Source organism: Pleurodeles waltl, unplaced genomic scaffold (genome assembly GCF_031143425.1).
Source record: "Pleurodeles waltl isolate 20211129_DDA unplaced genomic scaffold, aPleWal1.hap1.20221129 scaffold_107, whole genome shotgun sequence".
Lineage (NCBI taxonomy): Eukaryota > Metazoa > Chordata > Amphibia > Caudata > Salamandridae > Pleurodeles > Pleurodeles waltl.
The window spans coordinates 315,008-340,011 of NW_027149815.1; the positions used below are offsets into that span (position 1 = coordinate 315,008).

Below are 25,004 nucleotides of genomic sequence, written 5' to 3' on the forward strand. Positions count from 1 at the left end.
AGATGCATCTACGGCTAGGGGCGGCATGTTAATTCTGGGTTTTAGTCCATTTCATTCTCAGTTATGTGGAGGAAAAAATGGCACGATCTTTCTTAGAGAGGTGAATGGTATGCCCTGATTTCTTTTGCATGGCTAAATGTATGGGGTGTGGGTTTAAGCACTGGGAAAGAGCAGTCTTCTGACCATTATAACTGCAGACGATTTTAATCCAGCGAGGCAACCGAAGTGTATTGATATTCCAACATGAGAACAGCATTTTTGCTACCTTCCCTCTTCATGGTGTGTAGACGCATTTGTTAGCGGTTTCAAGCAGCCTTCTTAGCGCAGTAGGCAGCGCGTCAGTCTCATAATCTGAAGGTCCTGAGTTCGATCCTCAGAGAGGGCATTGCAGTGTTTCTTTTGTCAAGAGAAACATCTCAGATTTTCTCCAAATCTGTAAACTATTCCTCCACATTGCATCTTGCTCAGTTTTAAGGAGTTGATGTCTTTGTAGATTCCCTCTTTCATATCCATGGCCACTCATTGTAGGTGAGTTTTAGCTGGTTCGGCTGCCGAAACATCTACCTTGGTACAATGAAACTGGAAGTCTTCCAAGTGCCTTCATATATTTAGTCAAGGCTTTGGAATGAATTCTGATCTGCAGGTCCTTGTTTATTTCTCTTCCAACATCCCTCAGAAATGACTATGTGGTCAATTTCATTGGAAAGCAGAAGAAGTCTACCCTTCTGTCCTAGCATTTATTTGGAGCTAGGGAAATGTTTCTCAATCAGAGGGGCACATAATGTTTTAACAAGAGAGAAAGCAGCTATGGAAAACAAAAAAGGGGAAACTCCTCCGAGCCGGATTTGAACCAGCGACCTAAGGATTTCTGTTTCTCCACTACAGTCCTCCGCTCTCCCAACTGAGCTATCGGAGGATTGGGCAGTGCAGCTTTCCATGCTGCATTCATCTTTCTTTCAATAATGGTTGCGGCGGGAGTGGGGTGGGAGTACTGCAGTCTAATCTTGAAAATCATGAATATGACCTGCAGCTTGCTCTACAAATTGCCACTTCCTAGAGTGCATTCTCAGCTACATCTTATCACCATAAAGGGGGACTGCTTACCTACCTGAATGTGCTGTGCTGGCGTGAAGGAAAGCAGGGGACCTAGAATTAGAAATCCTACAGAAAGGAGTTTTCCTGAAAGGGCATGGGGCCGAGGAATCCACAGCCCTTTGGAAGCATTTCTGGCAAAAGGATGACAGCATGGGAACATGAAGGAAAGGACAGAAAGTTAGGAGAGTCATTACTCCGTACGGAGCATGAAGAACATGCATTTTTAATGCTTCTGTGAAAGGAACTGGAAAAGCAAAACCAGTAGATTAATGGACCATTCAGAAGGGATTAGGATGAAGAAAACATTCTGTTTTTCTTAAACCTTCTGGTAAGAGTCTCTGGTTTAGAGGAAGAATTCAAATAAATGACCAAGACAGCTGTGCCCGTTTTCTATACTAAGAATGCCAAGATAAATCACCACTTTGGTTTCTTATGGAAGCAAGATTATTTTTTTCTATAAACACGGGAAATGAGATAGCCCCATTTCAAAAGGTTTTGCAAGGCGAAGAAAGTGGGGTTCTGGCACCAGCTGCATGACATCTCACTTCCTTACTCATGATGCCAGCCTAGCTATCTGTCAAAAGGCAAGATTAGCATGGCGAAAAGCTGGAGATGCCGGGGATTGAACCCGGGGCCTCATACATGCTAAGCATGCGCTCTACCACTGAGCTACATCCCCACATCCTGTAGAGGGAGACCTTGCTCCACGCATGGAAACCTGGAATTCTATTGAATGTACATTCACCACATATGACACTGGAATGGGAAGCGTCAGGTGTGGAATTCCATATGATTTACAGCTGGATTTTCTAGCACCGTTTTTTATGGAATAAGGTTGACTCTAGAATGAATAATTCCCCACACACAACAGCTAGATGCAATCGAAAAAAGCCAGAGTATTCAAGGCAACTGGTTCAGGATACATCAAAGAAGGATATGGTTGAGTGCTGTTTCCACATCTTGTGAGATGACTTAAGGTACCCCTGCTCTTTTTGCAGGACACACAGCTATGTTACATTAGCATGTACAGTGTTGAGATCTAGATGCATCTACGGCTAGGGGCGGCATGTTAATTCTGGGTTTTAGTCCATTTCATTCTCAGTTATGTGGAGGAAAAAATGGCACGATCTTTCTTAGAGAGGTGAATGGTATGCCCTGATTTCTTTTGCATGGCTAAATGTATGGGGTGTGGGTTTAAGCACTGGGAAAGAGCAGTCTTCTGACCATTATAACTGCAGACGATTTTAATCCAGCGAGGCAACCGAAGTGTATTGATATTCCAACATGAGAACAGCATTTTTGCTACCTTCCCTCTTCATGGTGTGTAGACGCATTTGTTAGCGGTTTCAAGCAGCCTTCTTAGCGCAGTAGGCAGCGCGTCAGTCTCATAATCTGAAGGTCCTGAGTTCGATCCTCAGTGAGGGCATTGCAGTGTTTCTTTTGTCAAGAGAAACATCTCAGATTTTCTCCAAATCTGTAAACTATTCCTCCACATTGCATCTTGCTCAGTTTTAAGGAGTTGGTGTCTTTGTAGATTCCCTCTTTCATATTCATGGCCACTCATTGTAGGTGAGTTTTAGCTGGTTCGGCTGCCGAAACATCTACCTTGGTACAATGAAACTGGAAGTCTTCCAAGTGCCTTCATATATTTAGTCAAGGCTTTGGAATGAATTCTGATCTGCAGGTCCTTGTTTATTTCTCTTCCAACATCCCTCAGAAATGACTATGTGGTCAATTTCATTGGAAAGCAGAAGAAGTCTACCCTTCTGTCCTAGCATTTATTTGGAGCTAGGGAAATGTTTCTCAATCAGAGGGGCACATAATGTTTTAACAAGAGAGAAAGCAGCTATGGAAAACAAAAAAGGGGAAACTCCTCCGAGCCGGATTTGAACCAGCGACCTAAGGATTTCTGTTTCTCCACTACAGTCCTCCGCTCTCCCAACTGAGCTATCGGAGGATTAGGCAGTACAGCTTTCCATGCTGCATTCATCTTTCTTTCAATAATGGTTGCGGCGGGAGTGGGGTGGGAGTACTGCAGTCTAATCTTGAAAATCATGAATATGACCTGCAGCTTGCTCTACAAATTGCCACTTCCTAGAGTGCATTCTCAGCTACATCTTATCACCATAAAGGGGGACTGCTTACCTACCTGAATGTGCTGTGCTGGCGTGAAGGAAAGCAGGGGACCTAGAATTAGAAATCCTACAGAAAGGAGTTTTCCTGAAAGGGCATGGGGCCGAGGAATCCACAGCCCTTTGGAAGCATTTCTGGCAAAAGGATGACAGCATGGGAACATGAAGGAAAGGACAGAAAGTTAGGAGAGTCATTACTCCGTACGGAGCATGAAGAACATGCATTTTTAATGCTTCTGTGAAAGGAACTGGAAAAGCAAAACCAGTAGATTAATGGACCATTCAGAAGGGATTAGGATGAAGAAAACATTCTGTTTTTCTTAAACCTTCTGGTAAGAGTCTCTGGTTTAGAGGAAGAATTCAAATAAATGACCAAGACAGCTGTGCCCGTTTTCTATACTAAGAATGCCAAGATAAATCACCACTTTGGTTTCTTATGGAAGCAAGATTATTTTTTTCTATAAACACAGGAAATGAGATAGCCCCATTTCAAAAGGTTTTGCAAGGCGAAGAAAGTGGGGTTCTGGCACCAGCTGCATGACATCTCACTTCCTTACTCATGATGCCAGCCTAGCTATCTGTCAAAAGGCAAGATTAGCATGGCGAAAAGCTGGAGATGCCGGGGATTGAACCCGGGGCCTCATACATGCTAAGCATGCGCTCTACCACTGAGCTACATCCCCACATCCTGTAGAGGGAGACCTTGCTCCACGCATGGAAACCTGGAATTCTATTGAATGTACATTCACCACATATGACACTGGAATGGGAAGCGTCAGGTGTGGAATTCCATATGATTTACAGCTGGATTTTCTAGCACCGTTTTTTATGGAATAAGGTTGACTCTAGAATGAATAATTCCCCACACACAACAGCTAGATGCAATCGAAAAAAGCCAGAGTATTCAAGGCAACTGGTTCAGGATACATCAAAGAAGGATATGGTTGAGTGCTGTTTCCACATCTTGTGAGATGACTTAAGGTACCCCTGCTCTTTTTGCAGGACACACAGCTATGTTACATTAGCATGTACAGTGTTGAGATCTAGATGCATCTACGGCTAGGGGCGGCATGTTAATTCTGGGTTTTAGTCCATTTCATTCTCAGTTATGTGGAGGAAAAAATGGCACGATCTTTCTTAGAGAGGTGAATGGTATGCCCTGATTTCTTTTGCATGGCTAAATGTATGGGGTGTGGGTTTAAGCACTGGGAAAGAGCAGTCTTCTGACCATTATAACTGCAGACGATTTTAATCCAGCGAGGCAACCGAAGTGTATTGATATTCCAACATGAGAACAGCATTTTTGCTACCTTCCCTCTTCATGGTGTGTAGACGCATTTGTTAGCGGTTTCAAGCAGCCTTCTTAGCGCAGTAGGCAGCGCGTCAGTCTCATAATCTGAAGGTCCTGAGTTCGATCCTCAGAGAGGGCATTGCAGTGTTTCTTTTGTCAAGAGAAACATCTCAGATTTTCTCCAAATCTGTAAACTATTCCTCCACATTGCATCTTGCTCAGTTTTAAGGAGTTGATGTCTTTGTAGATTCCCTCTTTCATATCCATGGCCACTCATTGTAGGTGAGTTTTAGCTGGTTCGGCTGCCGAAACATCTACCTTGGTACAATGAAACTGGAAGTCTTCCAAGTGCCTTCATATATTTAGTCAAGGCTTTGGAATGAATTCTGATCTGCAGGTCCTTGTTTATTTCTCTTCCAACATCCCTCAGAAATGACTATGTGGTCAATTTCATTGGAAAGCAGAAGAAGTCTACCCTTCTGTCCTAGCATTTATTTGGAGCTAGGGAAATGTTTCTCAATCAGAGGGGCACATAATGTTTTAACAAGAGAGAAAGCAGCTATGGAAAACAAAAAAGGGGAAACTCCTCCGAGCCGGATTTGAACCAGCGACCTAAGGATTTCTGTTTCTCCACTACAGTCCTCCGCTCTCCCAACTGAGCTATCGGAGGATTGGGCAGTGCAGCTTTCCATGCTGCATTCATCTTTCTTTCAATAATGGTTGCGGCGGGAGTGGGGTGGGAGTACTGCAGTCTAATCTTGAAAATCATGAATATGACCTGCAGCTTGCTCTACAAATTGCCACTTCCTAGAGTGCATTCTCAGCTACATCTTATCACCATAAAGGGGGACTGCTTACCTACCTGAATGTGCTGTGCTGGCGTGAAGGAAAGCAGGGGACCTAGAATTAGAAATCCTACAGAAAGGAGTTTTCCTGAAAGGGCATGGGGCCGAGGAATCCACAGCCCTTTGGAAGCATTTCTGGCAAAAGGATGACAGCATGGGAACATGAAGGAAAGGACAGAAAGTTAGGAGAGTCATTACTCCGTACGGAGCATGAAGAACATGCATTTTTAATGCTTCTGTGAAAGGAACTGGAAAAGCAAAACCAGTAGATTAATGGACCATTCAGAAGGGATTAGGATGAAGAAAACATTCTGTTTTTCTTAAACCTTCTGGTAAGAGTCTCTGGTTTAGAGGAAGAATTCAAATAAATGACCAAGACAGCTGTGCCCGTTTTCTATACTAAGAATGCCAAGATAAATCACCACTTTGGTTTCTTATGGAAGCAAGATTATTTTTTTCTATAAACACGGGAAATGAGATAGCCCCATTTCAAAAGGTTTTGCAAGGCGAAGAAAGTGGGGTTCTGGCACCAGCTGCATGACATCTCACTTCCTTACTCATGATGCCAGCCTAGCTATCTGTCAAAAGGCAAGATTAGCATGGCGAAAAGCTGGAGATGCCGGGGATTGAACCCGGGGCCTCATACATGCTAAGCATGCGCTCTACCACTGAGCTACATCCCCACATCCTGTAGAGGGAGACCTTGCTCCACGCATGGAAACCTGGAATTCTATTGAATGTACATTCACCACATATGACACTGGAATGGGAAGCGTCAGGTGTGGAATTCCATATGATTTACAGCTGGATTTTCTAGCACCGTTTTTTATGGAATAAGGTTGACTCTAGAATGAATAATTCCCCACACACAACAGCTAGATGCAATCGAAAAAAGCCAGAGTATTCAAGGCAACTGGTTCAGGATACATCAAAGAAGGATATGGTTGAGTGCTGTTTCCACATCTTGTGAGATGACTTAAGGTACCCCTGCTCTTTTTGCAGGACACACAGCTATGTTACATTAGCATGTACAGTGTTGAGATCTAGATGCATCTACGGCTAGGGGCGGCATGTTAATTCTGGGTTTTAGTCCATTTCATTCTCAGTTATGTGGAGGAAAAAATGGCACGATCTTTCTTAGAGAGGTGAATGGTATGCCCTGATTTCTTTTGCATGGCTAAATGTATGGGGTGTGGGTTTAAGCACTGGGAAAGAGCAGTCTTCTGACCATTATAACTGCAGACGATTTTAATCCAGCGAGGCAACCGAAGTGTATTGATATTCCAACATGAGAACAGCATTTTTGCTACCTTCCCTCTTCATGGTGTGTAGACGCATTTGTTAGCGGTTTCAAGCAGCCTTCTTAGCGCAGTAGGCAGCGCGTCAGTCTCATAATCTGAAGGTCCTGAGTTCGATCCTCAGAGAGGGCATTGCAGTGTTTCTTTTGTCAAGAGAAACATCTCAGATTTTCTCCAAATCTGTAAACTATTCCTCCACATTGCATCTTGCTCAGTTTTAAGGAGTTGATGTCTTTGTAGATTCCCTCTTTCATATCCATGGCCACTCATTGTAGGTGAGTTTTAGCTGGTTCGGCTGCCGAAACATCTACCTTGGTACAATGAAACTGGAAGTCTTCCAAGTGCCTTCATATATTTAGTCAAGGCTTTGGAATGAATTCTGATCTGCAGGTCCTTGTTTATTTCTCTTCCAACATCCCTCAGAAATGACTATGTGGTCAATTTCATTGGAAAGCAGAAGAAGTCTACCCTTCTGTCCTAGCATTTATTTGGAGCTAGGGAAATGTTTCTCAATCAGAGGGGCACATAATGTTTTAACAAGAGAGAAAGCAGCTATGGAAAACAAAAAAGGGGAAACTCCTCCGAGCCGGATTTGAACCAGCGACCTAAGGATTTCTGTTTCTCCACTACAGTCCTCCGCTCTCCCAACTGAGCTATCGGAGGATTGGGCAGTGCAGCTTTCCATGCTGCATTCATCTTTCTTTCAATAATGGTTGCGGCGGGAGTGGGGTGGGAGTACTGCAGTCTAATCTTGAAAATCATGAATATGACCTGCAGCTTGCTCTACAAATTGCCACTTCCTAGAGTGCATTCTCAGCTACATCTTATCACCATAAAGGGGGACTGCTTACCTACCTGAATGTGCTGTGCTGGCGTGAAGGAAAGCAGGGGACCTAGAATTAGAAATCCTACAGAAAGGAGTTTTCCTGAAAGGGCATGGGGCCGAGGAATCCACAGCCCTTTGGAAGCATTTCTGGCAAAAGGATGACAGCATGGGAACATGAAGGAAAGGACAGAAAGTTAGGAGAGTCATTACTCCGTACGGAGCATGAAGAACATGCATTTTTAATGCTTCTGTGAAAGGAACTGGAAAAGCAAAACCAGTAGATTAATGGACCATTCAGAAGGGATTAGGATGAAGAAAACATTCTGTTTTTCTTAAACCTTCTGGTAAGAGTCTCTGGTTTAGAGGAAGAATTCAAATAAATGACCAAGACAGCTGTGCCCGTTTTCTATACTAAGAATGCCAAGATAAATCACCACTTTGGTTTCTTATGGAAGCAAGATTATTTTTTTCTATAAACACGGGAAATGAGATAGCCCCATTTCAAAAGGTTTTGCAAGGCGAAGAAAGTGGGGTTCTGGCACCAGCTGCATGACATCTCACTTCCTTACTCATGATGCCAGCCTAGCTATCTGTCAAAAGGCAAGATTAGCATGGCGAAAAGCTGGAGATGCCGGGGATTGAACCCGGGGCCTCATACATGCTAAGCATGCGCTCTACCACTGAGCTACATCCCCACATCCTGTAGAGGGAGACCTTGCTCCACGCATGGAAACCTGGAATTCTATTGAATGTACATTCACCACATATGACACTGGAATGGGAAGCGTCAGGTGTGGAATTCCATATGATTTACAGCTGGATTTTCTAGCACCGTTTTTTATGGAATAAGGTTGACTCTAGAATGAATAATTCCCCACACACAACAGCTAGATGCAATCGAAAAAAGCCAGAGTATTCAAGGCAACTGGTTCAGGATACATCAAAGAAGGATATGGTTGAGTGCTGTTTCCACATCTTGTGAGATGACTTAAGGTACCCCTGCTCTTTTTGCAGGACACACAGCTATGTTACATTAGCATGTACAGTGTTGAGATCTAGATGCATCTACGGCTAGGGGCGGCATGTTAATTCTGGGTTTTAGTCCATTTCATTCTCAGTTATGTGGAGGAAAAAATGGCACGATCTTTCTTAGAGAGGTGAATGGTATGCCCTGATTTCTTTTGCATGGCTAAATGTATGGGGTGTGGGTTTAAGCACTGGGAAAGAGCAGTCTTCTGACCATTATAACTGCAGACGATTTTAATCCAGCGAGGCAACCGAAGTGTATTGATATTCCAACATGAGAACAGCATTTTTGCTACCTTCCCTCTTCATGGTGTGTAGACGCATTTGTTAGCGGTTTCAAGCAGCCTTCTTAGCGCAGTAGGCAGCGCGTCAGTCTCATAATCTGAAGGTCCTGAGTTCGATCCTCAGAGAGGGCATTGCAGTGTTTCTTTTGTCAAGAGAAACATCTCAGATTTTCTCCAAATCTGTAAACTATTCCTCCACATTGCATCTTGCTCAGTTTTAAGGAGTTGGTGTCTTTGTAGATTCCCTCTTTCATATCCATGGCCACTCATTGTAGGTGAGTTTTAGCTGGTTCGGCTGCCGAAACATCTACCTTGGTACAATGAAACTGGAAGTCTTCCAAGTGCCTTCATATATTTAGTCAAGGCTTTGGAATGAATTCTGATCTGCAGGTCCTTGTTTATTTCTCTTCCAACATCCCTCAGAAATGACTATGTGGTCAATTTCATTGGAAAGCAGAAGAAGTCTACCCTTCTGTCCTAGCATTTATTTGGAGCTAGGGAAATGTTTCTCAATCAGAGGGGCACATAATGTTTTAACAAGAGAGAAAGCAGCTATGGAAAACAAAAAAGGGGAAACTCCTCCGAGCCGGATTTGAACCAGCGACCTAAGGATTTCTGTTTCTCCACTACAGTCCTCCGCTCTCCCAACTGAGCTATCGGAGGATTAGGCAGTACAGCTTTCCATGCTGCATTCATCTTTCTTTCAATAATGGTTGCGGCGGGAGTGGGGTGGGAGTACTGCAGTCTAATCTTGAAAATCATGAATATGACCTGCAGCTTGCTCTACAAATTGCCACTTCCTAGAGTGCATTCTCAGCTACATCTTATCACCATAAAGGGGGACTGCTTACCTACCTGAATGTGCTGTGCTGGCGTGAAGGAAAGCAGGGGACCTAGAATTAGAAATCCTACAGAAAGGAGTTTTCCTGAAAGGGCATGGGGCCGAGGAATCCACAGCCCTTTGGAAGCATTTCTGGCAAAAGGATGACAGCATGGGAACATGAAGGAAAGGACAGAAAGTTAGGAGAGTCATTACTCCGTACGGAGCATGAAGAACATGCATTTTTAATGCTTCTGTGAAAGGAACTGGAAAAGCAAAACCAGTAGATTAATGGACCATTCAGAAGGGATTAGGATGAAGAAAACATTCTGTTTTTCTTAAACCTTCTGGTAAGAGTCTCTGGTTTAGAGGAAGAATTCAAATAAATGACCAAGACAGCTGTGCCCGTTTTCTATACTAAGAATGCCAAGATAAATCACCACTTTGGTTTCTTATGGAAGCAAGATTATTTTTTTCTATAAACACGGGAAATGAGATAGCCCCATTTCAAAAGGTTTTGCAAGGCGAAGAAAGTGGGGTTCTGGCACCAGCTGCATGACATCTCACTTCCTTACTCATGATGCCAGCCTAGCTATCTGTCAAAAGGCAAGATTAGCATGGCGAAAAGCTGGAGATGCCGGGGATTGAACCCGGGGCCTCATACATGCTAAGCATGCGCTCTACCACTGAGCTACATCCCCACATCCTGTAGAGGGAGACCTTGCTCCACGCATGGAAACCTGGAATTCTATTGAATGTACATTCACCACATATGACACTGGAATGGGAAGCGTCAGGTGTGGAATTCCATATGATTTACAGCTGGATTTTCTAGCACCGTTTTTTATGGAATAAGGTTGACTCTAGAATGAATAATTCCCCACACACAACAGCTAGATGCAATCGAAAAAAGCCAGAGTATTCAAGGCAACTGGTTCAGGATACATCAAAGAAGGATATGGTTGAGTGCTGTTTCCACATCTTGTGAGATGACTTAAGGTACCCCTGCTCTTTTTGCAGGACACACAGCTATGTTACATTAGCATGTACAGTGTTGAGATCTAGATGCATCTACGGCTAGGGTCGGCATGTTAATTCTGGGTTTTAGTCCATTTCATTCTCAGTTATGTGGAGGAAAAAATGGCACGATCTTTCTTAGAGAGGTGAATGGTATGCCCTGATTTCTTTTGCATGGCTAAATGTATGGGGTGTGGGTTTAAGCACTGGGAAAGAGCAGTCTTCTGACCATTATAACTGCAGACGATTTTAATCCAGCGAGGCAACCGAAGTGTATTGATATTCCAACATGAGAACAGCATTTTTGCTACCTTCCCTCTTCATGGTGTGTAGACGCATTTGTTAGCGGTTTCAAGCAGCCTTCTTAGCGCAGTAGGCAGCGCGTCAGTCTCATAATCTGAAGGTCCTGAGTTCGATCCTCAGAGAGGGCATTGCAGTGTTTCTTTTGTCAAGAGAAACATCTCAGATTTTCTCCAAATCTGTAAACTATTCCTCCACATTGCATCTTGCTCAGTTTTAAGGAGTTGATGTCTTTGTAGATTCCCTCTTTCATATCCATGGCCACTCATTGTAGGTGAGTTTTAGCTGGTTCGGCTGCCGAAACATCTACCTTGGTACAATGAAACTGGAAGTCTTCCAAGTGCCTTCATATATTTAGTCAAGGCTTTGGAATGAATTCTGATCTGCAGGTCCTTGTTTATTTCTCTTCCAACATCCCTCAGAAATGACTATGTGGTCAATTTCATTGGAAAGCAGAAGAAGTCTACCCTTCTGTCCTAGCATTTATTTGGAGCTAGGGAAATGTTTCTCAATCAGAGGGGCACATAATGTTTTAACAAGAGAGAAAGCAGCTATGGAAAACAAAAAAGGGGAAACTCCTCCGAGCCGGATTTGAACCAGCGACCTAAGGATTTCTGTTTCTCCACTACAGTCCTCCGCTCTCCCAACTGAGCTATCGGAGGATTAGGCAGTACAGCTTTCCATGCTGCATTCATCTTTCTTTCAATAATGGTTGCGGCGGGAGTGGGGTGGGAGTACTGCAGTCTAATCTTGAAAATCATGAATATGACCTGCAGCTTGCTCTACAAATTGCCACTTCCTAGAGTGCATTCTCAGCTACATCTTATCACCATAAAGGGGGACTGCTTACCTACCTGAATGTGCTGTGCTGGCGTGAAGGAAAGCAGGGGACCTAGAATTAGAAATCCTACAGAAAGGAGTTTTCCTGAAAGGGCATGGGGCCGAGGAATCCACAGCCCTTTGGAAGCATTTCTGGCAAAAGGATGACAGCATGGGAACATGAAGGAAAGGACAGAAAGTTAGGAGAGTCATTACTCCGTACGGAGCATGAAGAACATGCATTTTTAATGCTTCTGTGAAAGGAACTGGAAAAGCAAAACCAGTAGATTAATGGACCATTCAGAAGGGATTAGGATGAAGAAAACATTCTGTTTTTCTTAAACCTTCTGGTAAGAGTCTCTGGTTTAGAGGAAGAATTCAAATAAATGACCAAGACAGCTGTGCCCGTTTTCTATACTAAGAATGCCAAGATAAATCACCACTTTGGTTTCTTATGGAAGCAAGATTATTTTTTTCTATAAACACGGGAAATGAGATAGCCCCATTTCAAAAGGTTTTGCAAGGCGAAGAAAGTGGGGTTCTGGCACCAGCTGCATGACATCTCACTTCCTTACTCATGATGCCAGCCTAGCTATCTGTCAAAAGGCAAGATTAGCATGGCGAAAAGCTGGAGATGCCGGGGATTGAACCCGGGGCCTCATACATGCTAAGCATGCGCTCTACCACTGAGCTACATCCCCACATCCTGTAGAGGGAGACCTTGCTCCACGCATGGAAACCTGGAATTCTATTGAATGTACATTCACCACATATGACACTGGAATGGGAAGCGTCAGGTGTGGAATTCCATATGATTTACAGCTGGATTTTCTAGCACCGTTTTTTATGGAATAAGGTTGACTCTAGAATGAATAATTCCCCACACACAACAGCTAGATGCAATCGAAAAAAGCCAGAGTATTCAAGGCAACTGGTTCAGGATACATCAAAGAAGGATATGGTTGAGTGCTGTTTCCACATCTTGTGAGATGACTTAAGGTACCCCTGCTCTTTTTGCAGGACACACAGCTATGTTACATTAGCATGTACAGTGTTGAGATCTAGATGCATCTACGGCTAGGGGCGGCATGTTAATTCTGGGTTTTAGTCCATTTCATTCTCAGTTATGTGGAGGAAAAAATGGCACGATCTTTCTTAGAGAGGTGAATGGTATGCCCTGATTTCTTTTGCATGGCTAAATGTATGGGGTGTGGGTTTAAGCACTGGGAAAGAGCAGTCTTCTGACCATTATAACTGCAGACGATTTTAATCCAGCGAGGCAACCGAAGTGTATTGATATTCCAACATGAGAACAGCATTTTTGCTACCTTCCCTCTTCATGGTGTGTAGACGCATTTGTTAGCGGTTTCAAGCAGCCTTCTTAGCGCAGTAGGCAGCGCGTCAGTCTCATAATCTGAAGGTCCTGAGTTCGATCCTCAGTGAGGGCATTGCAGTGTTTCTTTTGTCAAGAGAAACATCTCAGATTTTCTCCAAATCTGTAAACTATTCCTCCACATTGCATCTTGCTCAGTTTTAAGGAGTTGGTGTCTTTGTAGATTCCCTCTTTCATATCCATGGCCACTCATTGTAGGTGAGTTTTAGCTGGTTCGGCTGCCGAAACATCTACCTTGGTACAATGAAACTGGAAGTCTTCCAAGTGCCTTCATATATTTAGTCAAGGCTTTGGAATGAATTCTGATCTGCAGGTCCTTGTTTATTTCTCTTCCAACATCCCTCAGAAATGACTATGTGGTCAATTTCATTGGAAAGCAGAAGAAGTCTACCCTTCTGTCCTAGCATTTATTTGGAGCTAGGGAAATGTTTCTCAATCAGAGGGGCACATAATGTTTTAACAAGAGAGAAAGCAGCTATGGAAAACAAAAAAGGGGAAACTCCTCCGAGCCGGATTTGAACCAGCGACCTAAGGATTTCTGTTTCTCCACTACAGTCCTCCGCTCTCCCAACTGAGCTATCGGAGGATTAGGCAGTACAGCTTTCCATGCTGCATTCATCTTTCTTTCAATAATGGTTGCGGCGGGAGTGGGGTGGGAGTACTGCAGTCTAATCTTGAAAATCATGAATATGACCTGCAGCTTGCTCTACAAATTGCCACTTCCTAGAGTGCATTCTCAGCTACATCTTATCACCATAAAGGGGGACTGCTTACCTACCTGAATGTGCTGTGCTGGCGTGAAGGAAAGCAGGGGACCTAGAATTAGAAATCCTACAGAAAGGAGTTTTCCTGAAAGGGCATGGGGCCGAGGAATCCACAGCCCTTTGGAAGCATTTCTGGCAAAAGGATGACAGCATGGGAACATGAAGGAAAGGACAGAAAGTTAGGAGAGTCATTACTCCGTACGGAGCATGAAGAACATGCATTTTTAATGCTTCTATGAAAGGAACTGGAAAAGCAAAACCAGTAGATTAATGGACCATTCAGAAGGGATTAGGATGAAGAAAACATTCTGTTTTTCTTAAACCTTCTGGTAAGAGTCTCTGGTTTAGAGGAAGAATTCAAATAAATGACCAAGACAGCTGTGCCCGTTTTCGTACTAAGAATGCCAAGATAAATCACCACTTTGGTTTCTTATGGAAGCAAGATTATTTTTTTCTATAAACACGGGAAATGAGATAGCCCCATTTCAAAAGGTTTTGCAAGGCGAAGAAAGTGGGGTTCTGGCACCAGCTGCATGACATCTCACTTCCTTACTCATGATGCCAGCCTAGCTATCTGTCAAAAGGCAAGATTAGCATGGCGAAAAGCTGGAGATGCCGGGGATTGAACCCGGGGCCTCATACATGCTAAGCATGCGCTCTACCACTGAGCTACATCCCCACATCCTGTAGAGGGAGACCTTGCTCCACGCATGGAAACCTGGAATTCTATTGAATGTACATTCACCACATATGACACTGGAATGGGAAGCGTCAGGTGTGGAATTCCATATGATTTACAGCTGGATTTTCTAGCACCGTTTTTTATGGAATAAGGTTGACTCTAGAATGAATAATTCCCCACACACAACAGCTAGATGCAATCGAAAAAAGCCAGAGTATTCAAGGCAACTGGTTCAGGATACATCAAAGAAGGATATGGTTGAGTGCTGTTTCCACATCTTGTGAGATGACTTAAGGTACCCCTGCTCTTTTTGCAGGACACACAGCTATGTTACATTAGCATGTACAGTGTTGAGATCTAGATGCATCTACGGCTAGGGGCGGCATGTTAATTCTGGGTTTTAGTCCATTTCATTCTCAGTTATGTGGAGGAAAAAATGGCACGATCTTTCTTAGAGAGGTGAATGGTATGCCCTGATTTCTTTTGCATGGCTAAATGTATGGGGTGTGGGTTTAAGCACTGGGAAAGAGCAGTCTTCTGACCATTATAACTGCAGACGATTTTAATCCAGCGAGGCAACCGAAGTGTATTGATATTCCAACATGAGAACAGCATTTTTGCTACCTTCCCTCTTCATGGTGTGTAGACGCATTTGTTAGCGGTTTCAAGCAGCCTTCTTAGCGCAGTAGGCAGCGCGTCAGTCTCATAATCTGAAGGTCCTGAGTTCGATCCTCAGTGAGGGCATTGCAGTGTTTCTTTTGTCAAGAGAAACATCTCAGATTTTCTCCAAATCTGTAAACTATTCCTCCACATTGCATCTTGCTCAGTTTTAAGGAGTTGGTGTCTTTGTAGATTCCCTCTTTCATATCCATGGCCACTCATTGTAGGTGAGTTTTAGCTGGTTCGGCTGCCGAAACATCTACCTTGGTACAATGAAACTGGAAGTCTTCCAAGTGCCTTCATATATTTAGTCAAGGCTTTGGAATGAATTCTGATCTGCAGGTCCTTGTTTATTTCTCTTCCAACATCCCTCAGAAATGACTATGTGGTCAATTTCATTGGAAAGCAGAAGAAGTCTACCCTTCTGTCCTAGCATTTATTTGGAGCTAGGGAAATGTTTCTCAATCAGAGGGGCACATAATGTTTTAACAAGAGAGAAAGCAGCTATGGAAAACAAAAAAGGGGAAACTCCTCCGAGCCGGATTTGAACCAGCGACCTAAGGATTTCTGTTTCTCCACTACAGTCCTCCGCTCTCCCAACTGAGCTATCGGAGGATTAGGCAGTACAGCTTTCCATGCTGCATTCATCTTTCTTTCAATAATGGTTGCGGCGGGAGTGGGGTGGGAGTACTGCAGTCTAATCTTGAAAATCATGAATATGACCTGCAGCTTGCTCTACAAATTGCCACTTCCTAGAGTGCATTCTCAGCTACATCTTATCACCATAAAGGGGGACTGCTTACCTACCTGAATGTGCTGTGCTGGCGTGAAGGAAAGCAGGGGACCTAGAATTAGAAATCCTACAGAAAGGAGTTTTCCTGAAAGGGCATGGGGCCGAGGAATCCACAGCCCTTTGGAAGCATTTCTGGCAAAAGGATGACAGCATGGGAACATGAAGGAAAGGACAGAAAGTTAGGAGAGTCATTACTCCGTACGGAGCATGAAGAACATGCATTTTTAATGCTTCTATGAAAGGAACTGGAAAAGCAAAACCAGTAGATTAATGGACCATTCAGAAGGGATTAGGATGAAGAAAACATTCTGTTTTTCTTAAACCTTCTGGTAAGAGTCTCTGGTTTAGAGGAAGAATTCAAATAAATGACCAAGACAGCTGTGCCCGTTTTCTATACTAAGAATGCCAAGATAAATCACCACTTTGGTTTCTTATGGAAGCAAGATTATTTTTTTCTATAAAAACACGGGAAATGAGATAGCCCCATTTCAAAAGGTTTTGCAAGGCGAAGAAAGTGGGGTTCTGGCACCAGCTGCATGACATCTCACTTCCTTACTCATGATGCCAGCCTAGCTATCTGTCAAAAGGCAAGATTAGCATGGCGAAAAGCTGGAGATGCCGGGGATTGAACCCGGGGCCTCATACATGCTAAGCATGCGCTCTACCACTGAGCTACATCCCCACATCCTGTAGAGGGAGACCTTGCTCCACGCATGGAAACCTGGAATTCTATTGAATGTACATTCACCACATATGACACTGGAATGGGAAGCGTCAGGTGTGGAATTCCATATGATTTACAGCTGGATTTTCTAGCACCGTTTTTTATGGAATAAGGTTGACTCTAGAATGAATAATTCCCCACACACAACAGCTAGATGCAATCGAAAAAAGCCAGAGTATTCAAGGCAACTGGTTCAGGATACATCAAAGAAGGATATGGTTGAGTGCTGTTTCCACATCTTGTGAGATGACTTAAGGTACCCCTGCTCTTTTTGCAGGACACACAGCTATGTTACATTAGCATGTACAGTGTTGAGATCTAGATGCATCTACGGCTAGGGGCGGCATGTTAATTCTGGGTTTTAGTCCATTTCATTCTCAGTTATGTGGAGGAAAAAATGGCACGATCTTTCTTAGAGAGGTGAATGGTATGCCCTGATTTCTTTTGCATGGCTAAATGTATGGGGTGTGGGTTTAAGCACTGGGAAAGAGCAGTCTTCTGACCATTATAACTGCAGACGATTTTAATCCAGCGAGGCAACCGAAGTGTATTGATATTCCAACATGAGAACAGCATTTTTGCTACCTTCCCTCTTCATGGTGTGTAGACGCATTTGTTAGCGGTTTCAAGCAGCCTTCTTAGCGCAGTAGGCAGCGCGTCAGTCTCATAATCTGAAGGTCCTGAGTTCGATCCTCAGTGAGGGCATTGCAGTGTTTCTTTTGTCAAGAGAAACATCTCAGATTTTCTCCAAATCTCTAAACTATTCCTCCACATTGCATCTTGCTCAGTTTTAAGGAGTTGGTGTCTTTGTAGATTCCCTCTTTCATATCCATGGCCACTCATTGTAGGTGAGTTTTAGCTGGTTCGGCTGCCGAAACATCTACCTTGGTACAATGAAACTGGAAGTCTTCCAAGTGCCTTCATATATTTAGTCAAGGCTTTGGAATGAATTCTGATCTGCAGGTCCTTGTTTATTTCTCTTCCAACATCCCTCAGAAATGACTATGTGGTCAATTTCATTGGAAAGCAGAAGAAGTCTACCCTTCTGTCCTAGCATTTATTTGGAGCTAGGGAAATGTTTCTCAATCAGAGGGGCACATAATGTTTTAACAAGAGAGAAAGCAGCTATGGAAAACAAAAAAGGGGAAACTCCTCCGAGCCGGATTTGAACCAGCGACCTAAGGATTTCTGTTTCTCCACTACAGTCCTCCGCTCTCCCAACTGAGCTATCGGAGGATTAGGCAGTACAGCTTTCCATGCTGCATTCATCTTTCTTTCAATAATGGTTGCGGCGGGAGTGGGGTGGGAGTACTGCAGTCTAATCTTGAAAATCATGAATATGACCTGCAGCTTGCTCTACAAATTGCCACTTCCTAGAGTGCATTCTCAGCTACATCTTATCACCATAAAGGGGGACTGCTTACCTACCTGAATGTGCTGTGCTGGCGTGAAGGAAAGCAGGGGACCTAGAATTAGAAATCCTACAGAAAGGAGTTTTCCTGAAAGGGCATGGGGCCGAGGAATCCACAGCCCTTTGGAAGCATTTCTGGCAAAAGGATGACAGCATGGGAACATGAAGGAAAGGACAGAAAGTTAGGAGAGTCATTACTCCGTACGGAGCATGAAGAACATGCATTTTTAATGCTTCTGTGAAAGGAACTGGAAAAGCAAAACCAGTAGATTAATGGACCATTCAGAAGGGATTAGGATGAAGAAAACATTCTGTTTTTCTTAAACCTTCTGGTAAGAGTCTCTGGTTTAGAGGAAGAATTCAAATAAATGACCAAGACAGCTGTGCCCGTTTTCTATACTAAGAATGCCAAGATAAATCACCACTTTGGTTTCTTATGGAAGCAAGATTATTTTTTTCTATAAACACGGGAAATGAGATAGCCCCATTTCAAAAGGTTTTGCAAGGCGAAGAAAGTGGGGTTCTGGCACCAGCTGCATGACATCTCACTTCCTTACTCATGATGCCAGCCTAGCTATCTGTCAAAAGGCAAGATTAGCATGGCGAAAAGCTGGAGATGCCGGGGATTGAACCCGGGGCCTCATACATGCTAAGCATGCGCTCTACCACTGAGCTACATCCCCACATCCTGTAGAGGGAGACCTTGCTCCACGCATGGAAACCTGGAATTCTATTGAATGTACATTCACCACATATGACACTGGAATGGGAAGCGTCAGGTGTGGAATTCCATATGATTTACAGCTGGATTTTCTAGCACCGTTTTTTATGGAATAAGGTTGACTCTAGAATGAATAATTCCCCACACACAACAGCTAGATGCAATCGAAAAAAGCCAGAGTATTCAAGGCAACTGGTTCAGGATACATCAAAGAAGGATATGGTTGAGTGCTGTTTCCACATCTTGTGAGATGACTTAAGGTACCCCTGCTCTTTTTGCAGGACACACAGCTATGTTACATTAGCATGTACAGTGTTGAGATCTAGATGCATCTACGGCTAGGGGCGGCATGTTAATTCTGGGTTTTAGTCCATTTCATTCTCAGTTATGTGGAGGAAAAAATGGCACGATCTTTCTTAGAGAGGTGAATGGTATGCCCTGATTTCTTTTGCATGGCTAAATGTATGGGGTGTGGGTTTAAGCACTGGGAAAGAGCAGTCTTCTGACCATTATAACTGCAGACGATTTTAATCCAGCGAGGCAACCGAAGTGTATTGATATTCCAACATGAGAACAGCATTTTTGCTACCTTCCCTCTTCATGGTGTGTAGACGCATTTGTTAGTGGTTTCAAGCAGCCTTCTTAGCGCAGTAGGCAGCGCGTCAGTCTCATAATCTGAAGGTCCTGAGTTCGATCCTCAGAGAGGGCATTGCAGTGTTTCTTTTGTCAAGAGAAACATCTCAGATTTTCTCCAAATCTGTAAACTATTCCTCCACATTGCATCTTGCTCAGTTTTAAGGAGTTGGTGTCTTTGTAGATTCCCTCTTTCATATCCATGGCCACTCATTGTAGGTGAGTTTTAGCTGGTTCGGCTGCCGAAACATCTACCTTGGTACAATGAAACTGGAAGTCTTCCAAGTGCCTTCATATATTTAGTCAAGGCTTTGGAATGAATTCTGATCTGCAGGTCCTTGTTTATTTCTCTTCCAACATCCCTCAGAAATGACTATGTGGTCAATTTCATTGGAAAGCAGAAGAAGTCTACCCTTCTGTCCTAGCATTTATTTGGAGCTAGGGAAATGTTTCTCAATCAGAGGGGCACATAATGTTTTAACAAGAGAGAAAGCAGCTATGGAAAACAAAAAAGGGGAAACTCCTCCGAGCCGGATTTGAACCAGCGACCTAAGGATTTCTGTTTCTCCACTACAGTCCTCCGCTCTCCCAACTGAGCTATCGGAGGATTGGGCAGTGCAGCTTTCCATGCTGCATTCATCTTTCTTTCAATAATGGTTGCGGCGGGAGTGGGGTGGGAGTACTGCAGTCTAATCTTGAAAATCATGAATATGACCTGCAGCTTGCTCTACAAATTGCCACTTCCTAGAGTGCATTCTCAGCTACATCTTATCACCATAAAGGGGGACTGCTTACCTACCTGAATGTGCTGTGCTGGCGTGAAGGAAAGCAGGGGACCTAGAATTAGAAATCCTACAGAAAGGAGTTTTCCTGAAAGGGCATGGGGCCGAGGAATCCACAGCCCTTTGGAAGCATTTCTGGCAAAAGGATGACAGCATGGGAACATGAAGGAAAGGACAGAAAGTTAGGAGAGTCATTACTCCGTACGGAGCATGAAGAACATGCATTTTTAATGCTTCTATGAAAGGAACTGGAAAAGCAAAACCAGTAGATTAATGGACCATTCAGAAGGGATTAGGATGAAGAAAACATTCTGTTTTTCTTAAACCTTCTGGTAAGAGTCTCTGGTTTAGAGGAAGAATTCAAATAAATGACCAAGACAGCTGTGCCCGTTTTCGTACTAAGAATGCCAAGATAAATCACCACTTTGGTTTCTTATGGAAGCAAGATTATTTTTTTCTATAAACACGGGAAATGAGATAGCCCCATTTCAAAAGGTTTTGCAAGGCGAAGAAAGTGGGGTTCTGGCACCAGCTGCATGACATCTCACTTCCTTACTCATGATGCCAGCCTAGCTATCTGTCAAAAGGCAAGATTAGCATGGCGAAAAGCTGGAGATGCCGGGGATTGAACCCGGGGCCTCATACATGCTAAGCATGCGCTCTACCACTGAGCTACATCACCACATCCTGTAGAGGGAGACCTTGCTCCACGCATGGAAACCTGGAATTCTATTGAATGTACATTCACCACATATGACACTGGAATGGGAAGCGTCAGGTGTGGAATTCCATATGATTTACAGCTGGATTTTCTAGCACCGTTTTTTATGGAATAAGGTTGACTCTAGAATGAATAATTCCCCACACACAACAGCTAGATGCAATCGAAAAAAGCCAGAGTATTCAAGGCAACTGGTTCAGGATACATCAAAGAAGGATATGGTTGAGTGCTGTTTCCACATCTTGTGAGATGACTTAAGGTACCCCTGCTCTTTTTGCAGGACACACAGCTATGTTACATTAGCATGTACAGTGTTGAGATCTAGATGCATCTACGGCTAGGGGCGGCATGTTAATTCTGGGTTTTAGTCCATTTCATTCTCAGTTATGTGGAGGAAAAAATGGCACGATCTTTCTTAGAGAGGTGAATGGTATGCCCTGATTTCTTTTGCATGGCTAAATGTATGGGGTGTGGGTTTAAGCACTGGGAAAGAGCAGTCTTCTGACCATTATAACTGCAGACGATTTTAATCCAGCGAGGCAACCGAAGTGTATTGATATTCCAACATGAGAACAGCATTTTTGCTACCTTCCCTCTTCATGGTGTGTAGACGCATTTGTTAGCGGTTTCAAGCAGCCTTCTTAGCGCAGTAGGCAGCGCGTCAGTCTCATAATCTGAAGGTCCTGAGTTCGATCCTCAGTGAGGGCATTGCAGTGTTTCTTTTGTCAAGAGAAACATCTCAGATTTTCTCCAAATCTGTAAACTATTCCTCCACATTGCATCTTGCTCAGTTTTAAGGAGTTGGTGTCTTTGTAGATTCCCTCTTTCATATCCATGGCCACTCATTGTAGGTGAGTTTTAGCTGGTTCGGCTGCCGAAACATCTACCTTGGTACAATGAAACTGGAAGTCTTCCAAGTGCCTTCATATATTTAGTCAAGGCTTTGGAATGAATTCTGATCTGCAGGTCCTTGTTTATTTCTCTTCCAACATCCCTCAGAAATGACTATGTGGTCAATTTCATTGGAAAGCAGAAGAAGTCTACCCTTCTGTCCTAGCATTTATTTGGAGCTAGGGAAATGTTTCTCAATCAGAGGGGCACATAATGTTTTAACAAGAGAGAAAGCAGCTATGGAAAACAAAAAAGGGGAAACTCCTCCGAGCCGGATTTGAACCAGCGACCTAAGGATTTCTGTTTCTCCACTACAGTCCTCCGCTCTCCCAACTGAGCTATCGGAGGATTAGGCAGTACAGCTTTCCATGCTGCATTCATCTTTCTTTCAATAATGGTTGCGGCGGGAGTGGGGTGGGAGTACTGCAGTCTAATCTTGAAAATCATGAATATGACCTGCAGCTTGCTCTACAAATTGCCACTTCCTAGAGTGCATTCTCAGCTACATCTTATCACCATAAAGGGGGACTGCTTACCTACCTGAATGTGCTGTGCTGGCGTGAAGGAAAGCAGGGGACCTAGAATTAGAAATCCTACAGAAAGGAGTTTTCCTGAAAGGGCATGGGGCCGAGGAATCCACAGCCCTTTGGAAGCATTTCTGGCAAAAGGATGACAGCATGGGAACATGAAGGAAAGGACAGAAAGTTAGGAGAGTCATTACTCCGTACGGAGCATGAAGAACATGCATTTTTAATGCTTCTATGAAAGGAACTGGAAAAGCAAAACCAGTAGATTAATGGACCATTCAGAAGGGATTAGGATGAAGAAAACATTCTGTTTTTCTTAAACCTTCTGGTAAGAGTCTCTGGTTTAGAGGAAGAATTCAAATAAATGACCAAGACAGCTGTGCCCGTTTTCTATACTAAGAATGCCAAGATAAATCACCACTTTGGTTTCTTATGGAAGCAAGATTATTTTTTTCTATAAACACGGGAAATGAGATAGCCCCATTTCAAAAGGTTTTGCAAGGCGAAGAAAGTGGGGTTCTGGCACCAGCTGCATGACATCTCACTTCCTTACTCATGATGCCAGCCTAGCTATCTGTCAAAAGGCAAGATTAGCATGGCGAAAAGCTGGAGATGCCGGGGATTGAACCCGGGGCCTCATACATGCTAAGCATGCGCTCTACCACTGAGCTACATCCCCACATCCTGTAGAGGGAGACCTTGCTCCACGCATGGAAACCTGGAATTCTATTGAATGTACATTCACCACATATGACACTGGAATGGGAAGCGTCAGGTGTGGAATTCCATATGATTTACAGCTGGATTTTCTAGCACCGTTTTTTATGGAATAAGGTTGACTCTAGAATGAATAATTCCCCACACACAACAGCTAGATGCAATCGAAAAAAGCCAGAGTATTCAAGGCAACTGGTTCAGGATACATCAAAGAAGGATATGGTTGAGTGCTGTTTCCACATCTTGTGAGATGACTTAAGGTACCCCTGCTCTTTTTGCAGGACACACAGCTATGTTACATTAGCATGTACAGTGTTGAGATCTAGATGCATCTACGGCTAGGGGCGGCATGTTAATTCTGGGTTTTAGTCCATTTCATTCTCAGTTATGTGGAGGAAAAAATGGCACGATCTTTCTTAGAGAGGTGAATGGTATGCCCTGATTTCTTTTGCATGGCTAAATGTATGGGGTGTGGGTTTAAGCACTGGGAAAGAGCAGTCTTCTGACCATTATAACTGCAGACGATTTTAATCCAGCGAGGCAACCGAAGTGTATTGATATTCCAACATGAGAACAGCATTTTTGCTACCTTCCCTCTTCATGGTGTGTAGACGCATTTGTTAGTGGTTTCAAGCAGCCTTCTTAGCGCAGTAGGCAGCGCGTCAGTCTCATAATCTGAAGGTCCTGAGTTCGATCCTCAGAGAGGGCATTGCAGTGTTTCTTTTGTCAAGAGAAACATCTCAGATTTTCTCCAAATCTGTAAACTATTCCTCCACATTGCATCTTGCTCAGTTTTAAGGAGTTGGTGTCTTTGTAGATTCCCTCTTTCATATCCATGGCCACTCATTGTAGGTGAGTTTTAGCTGGTTCGGCTGCCGAAACATCTACCTTGGTACAATGAAACTGGAAGTCTTCCAAGTGCCTTCATATATTTAGTCAAGGCTTTGGAATGAATTCTGATCTGCAGGTCCTTGTTTATTTCTCTTCCAACATCCCTCAGAAATGACTATGTGGTCAATTTCATTGGAAAGCAGAAGAAGTCTACCCTTCTGTCCTAGCATTTATTTGGAGCTAGGGAAATGTTTCTCAATCAGAGGGGCACATAATGTTTTAACAAGAGAGAAAGCAGCTATGGAAAACAAAAAAGGGGAAACTCCTCCGAGCCGGATTTGAACCAGCGACCTAAGGATTTCTGTTTCTCCACTACAGTCCTCCGCTCTCCCAACTGAGCTATCGGAGGATTGGGCAGTGCAGCTTTCCATGCTGCATTCATCTTTCTTTCAATAATGGTTGCGGCGGGAGTGGGGTGGGAGTACTGCAGTCTAATCTTGAAAATCATGAATATGACCTGCAGCTTGCTCTACAAATTGCCACTTCCTAGAGTGCATTCTCAGCTACATCTTATCACCATAAAGGGGGACTGCTTACCTACCTGAATGTGCTGTGCTGGCGTGAAGGAAAGCAGGGGACCTAGAATTAGAAATCCTACAGAAAGGAGTTTTCCTGAAAGGGCATGGGGCCGAGGAATCCACAGCCCTTTGGAAGCATTTCTGGCAAAAGGATGACAGCATGGGAACATGAAGGAAAGGACAGAAAGTTAGGAGAGTCATTACTCCGTACGGAGCATGAAGAACATGCATTTTTAATGCTTCTATGAAAGGAACTGGAAAAGCAAAACCAGTAGATTAATGGACCATTCAGAAGGGATTAGGATGAAGAAAACATTCTGTTTTTCTTAAACCTTCTGGTAAGAGTCTCTGGTTTAGAGGAAGAATTCAAATAAATGACCAAGACAGCTGTGCCCGTTTTCGTACTAAGAATGCCAAGATAAA

At 43.6% G+C, this 25,004-nt stretch overlaps 30 non-coding genes across 30 annotated transcripts; 7 read left to right on the plus strand and 23 right to left on the minus strand.

The window, feature by feature from the left end:
- Positions 1 to 312: 312 nt before the first annotated feature.
- TRNAM-CAU (transfer RNA methionine (anticodon CAU)) lies at positions 313 to 385 on the plus strand. Its single transcript has one exon. It is a non-coding gene; the product is annotated as a tRNA-Met (tRNA).
- A 445-nt stretch (positions 386 to 830) lies between these two features.
- TRNAY-GUA (transfer RNA tyrosine (anticodon GUA)) lies at positions 831 to 916 on the minus strand. Its single transcript is given in 2 exon segments — positions 831 to 866; positions 880 to 916. It is a non-coding gene; the product is annotated as a tRNA-Tyr (tRNA).
- Positions 917 to 1,702: 786 nt separating this feature from the next.
- TRNAA-AGC (transfer RNA alanine (anticodon AGC)) lies at positions 1,703 to 1,774 on the minus strand. The gene has a single exon. It is a non-coding gene; the product is annotated as a tRNA-Ala (tRNA).
- Positions 1,775 to 2,966: 1,192 nt separating this feature from the next.
- Positions 2,967 to 3,052, minus strand: TRNAY-GUA (transfer RNA tyrosine (anticodon GUA)). Its single transcript is given in 2 exon segments — positions 2,967 to 3,002; positions 3,016 to 3,052. It is a non-coding gene; the product is annotated as a tRNA-Tyr (tRNA).
- Positions 3,053 to 3,838: 786 nt separating this feature from the next.
- Positions 3,839 to 3,910, minus strand: TRNAA-AGC (transfer RNA alanine (anticodon AGC)). The gene has a single exon. It is a non-coding gene; the product is annotated as a tRNA-Ala (tRNA).
- A 674-nt stretch (positions 3,911 to 4,584) lies between these two features.
- TRNAM-CAU (transfer RNA methionine (anticodon CAU)) lies at positions 4,585 to 4,657 on the plus strand. Its single transcript has one exon. It is a non-coding gene; the product is annotated as a tRNA-Met (tRNA).
- A 445-nt stretch (positions 4,658 to 5,102) lies between these two features.
- Positions 5,103 to 5,188, minus strand: TRNAY-GUA (transfer RNA tyrosine (anticodon GUA)). Its single transcript is given in 2 exon segments — positions 5,103 to 5,138; positions 5,152 to 5,188. It is a non-coding gene; the product is annotated as a tRNA-Tyr (tRNA).
- A 786-nt stretch (positions 5,189 to 5,974) lies between these two features.
- Positions 5,975 to 6,046, minus strand: TRNAA-AGC (transfer RNA alanine (anticodon AGC)). Its single transcript has one exon. It is a non-coding gene; the product is annotated as a tRNA-Ala (tRNA).
- A 674-nt stretch (positions 6,047 to 6,720) lies between these two features.
- TRNAM-CAU (transfer RNA methionine (anticodon CAU)) lies at positions 6,721 to 6,793 on the plus strand. Its single transcript has one exon. It is a non-coding gene; the product is annotated as a tRNA-Met (tRNA).
- A 445-nt stretch (positions 6,794 to 7,238) lies between these two features.
- Positions 7,239 to 7,324, minus strand: TRNAY-GUA (transfer RNA tyrosine (anticodon GUA)). Its single transcript is given in 2 exon segments — positions 7,239 to 7,274; positions 7,288 to 7,324. It is a non-coding gene; the product is annotated as a tRNA-Tyr (tRNA).
- A 786-nt stretch (positions 7,325 to 8,110) lies between these two features.
- TRNAA-AGC (transfer RNA alanine (anticodon AGC)) lies at positions 8,111 to 8,182 on the minus strand. Its single transcript has one exon. It is a non-coding gene; the product is annotated as a tRNA-Ala (tRNA).
- A 674-nt stretch (positions 8,183 to 8,856) lies between these two features.
- Positions 8,857 to 8,929, plus strand: TRNAM-CAU (transfer RNA methionine (anticodon CAU)). Its single transcript has one exon. It is a non-coding gene; the product is annotated as a tRNA-Met (tRNA).
- A 445-nt stretch (positions 8,930 to 9,374) lies between these two features.
- Positions 9,375 to 9,460, minus strand: TRNAY-GUA (transfer RNA tyrosine (anticodon GUA)). Its single transcript is given in 2 exon segments — positions 9,375 to 9,410; positions 9,424 to 9,460. It is a non-coding gene; the product is annotated as a tRNA-Tyr (tRNA).
- A 786-nt stretch (positions 9,461 to 10,246) lies between these two features.
- On the minus strand, positions 10,247 to 10,318 carry TRNAA-AGC (transfer RNA alanine (anticodon AGC)). Its single transcript has one exon. It is a non-coding gene; the product is annotated as a tRNA-Ala (tRNA).
- Positions 10,319 to 10,992: 674 nt separating this feature from the next.
- Positions 10,993 to 11,065, plus strand: TRNAM-CAU (transfer RNA methionine (anticodon CAU)). Its single transcript has one exon. It is a non-coding gene; the product is annotated as a tRNA-Met (tRNA).
- Positions 11,066 to 11,510: 445 nt separating this feature from the next.
- Positions 11,511 to 11,596, minus strand: TRNAY-GUA (transfer RNA tyrosine (anticodon GUA)). Its single transcript is given in 2 exon segments — positions 11,511 to 11,546; positions 11,560 to 11,596. It is a non-coding gene; the product is annotated as a tRNA-Tyr (tRNA).
- Positions 11,597 to 12,382: 786 nt separating this feature from the next.
- Positions 12,383 to 12,454, minus strand: TRNAA-AGC (transfer RNA alanine (anticodon AGC)). The gene has a single exon. It is a non-coding gene; the product is annotated as a tRNA-Ala (tRNA).
- A 1,192-nt stretch (positions 12,455 to 13,646) lies between these two features.
- Positions 13,647 to 13,732, minus strand: TRNAY-GUA (transfer RNA tyrosine (anticodon GUA)). Its single transcript is given in 2 exon segments — positions 13,647 to 13,682; positions 13,696 to 13,732. It is a non-coding gene; the product is annotated as a tRNA-Tyr (tRNA).
- A 785-nt stretch (positions 13,733 to 14,517) lies between these two features.
- On the minus strand, positions 14,518 to 14,589 carry TRNAA-AGC (transfer RNA alanine (anticodon AGC)). Its single transcript has one exon. It is a non-coding gene; the product is annotated as a tRNA-Ala (tRNA).
- A 1,192-nt stretch (positions 14,590 to 15,781) lies between these two features.
- On the minus strand, positions 15,782 to 15,867 carry TRNAY-GUA (transfer RNA tyrosine (anticodon GUA)). Its single transcript is given in 2 exon segments — positions 15,782 to 15,817; positions 15,831 to 15,867. It is a non-coding gene; the product is annotated as a tRNA-Tyr (tRNA).
- A 788-nt stretch (positions 15,868 to 16,655) lies between these two features.
- On the minus strand, positions 16,656 to 16,727 carry TRNAA-AGC (transfer RNA alanine (anticodon AGC)). Its single transcript has one exon. It is a non-coding gene; the product is annotated as a tRNA-Ala (tRNA).
- A 1,192-nt stretch (positions 16,728 to 17,919) lies between these two features.
- Positions 17,920 to 18,005, minus strand: TRNAY-GUA (transfer RNA tyrosine (anticodon GUA)). The gene is given in 2 exon segments: positions 17,920 to 17,955; positions 17,969 to 18,005. It is a non-coding gene; the product is annotated as a tRNA-Tyr (tRNA).
- Positions 18,006 to 18,791: 786 nt separating this feature from the next.
- On the minus strand, positions 18,792 to 18,863 carry TRNAA-AGC (transfer RNA alanine (anticodon AGC)). The gene has a single exon. It is a non-coding gene; the product is annotated as a tRNA-Ala (tRNA).
- A 674-nt stretch (positions 18,864 to 19,537) lies between these two features.
- TRNAM-CAU (transfer RNA methionine (anticodon CAU)) lies at positions 19,538 to 19,610 on the plus strand. Its single transcript has one exon. It is a non-coding gene; the product is annotated as a tRNA-Met (tRNA).
- Positions 19,611 to 20,055: 445 nt separating this feature from the next.
- Positions 20,056 to 20,141, minus strand: TRNAY-GUA (transfer RNA tyrosine (anticodon GUA)). Its single transcript is given in 2 exon segments — positions 20,056 to 20,091; positions 20,105 to 20,141. It is a non-coding gene; the product is annotated as a tRNA-Tyr (tRNA).
- Positions 20,142 to 20,926: 785 nt separating this feature from the next.
- On the minus strand, positions 20,927 to 20,998 carry TRNAA-AGC (transfer RNA alanine (anticodon AGC)). The gene has a single exon. It is a non-coding gene; the product is annotated as a tRNA-Ala (tRNA).
- Positions 20,999 to 22,190: 1,192 nt separating this feature from the next.
- On the minus strand, positions 22,191 to 22,276 carry TRNAY-GUA (transfer RNA tyrosine (anticodon GUA)). Its single transcript is given in 2 exon segments — positions 22,191 to 22,226; positions 22,240 to 22,276. It is a non-coding gene; the product is annotated as a tRNA-Tyr (tRNA).
- A 786-nt stretch (positions 22,277 to 23,062) lies between these two features.
- TRNAA-AGC (transfer RNA alanine (anticodon AGC)) lies at positions 23,063 to 23,134 on the minus strand. The gene has a single exon. It is a non-coding gene; the product is annotated as a tRNA-Ala (tRNA).
- A 674-nt stretch (positions 23,135 to 23,808) lies between these two features.
- Positions 23,809 to 23,881, plus strand: TRNAM-CAU (transfer RNA methionine (anticodon CAU)). Its single transcript has one exon. It is a non-coding gene; the product is annotated as a tRNA-Met (tRNA).
- A 445-nt stretch (positions 23,882 to 24,326) lies between these two features.
- Positions 24,327 to 24,412, minus strand: TRNAY-GUA (transfer RNA tyrosine (anticodon GUA)). Its single transcript is given in 2 exon segments — positions 24,327 to 24,362; positions 24,376 to 24,412. It is a non-coding gene; the product is annotated as a tRNA-Tyr (tRNA).
- Positions 24,413 to 25,004: the final 592 nt, after the last annotated feature.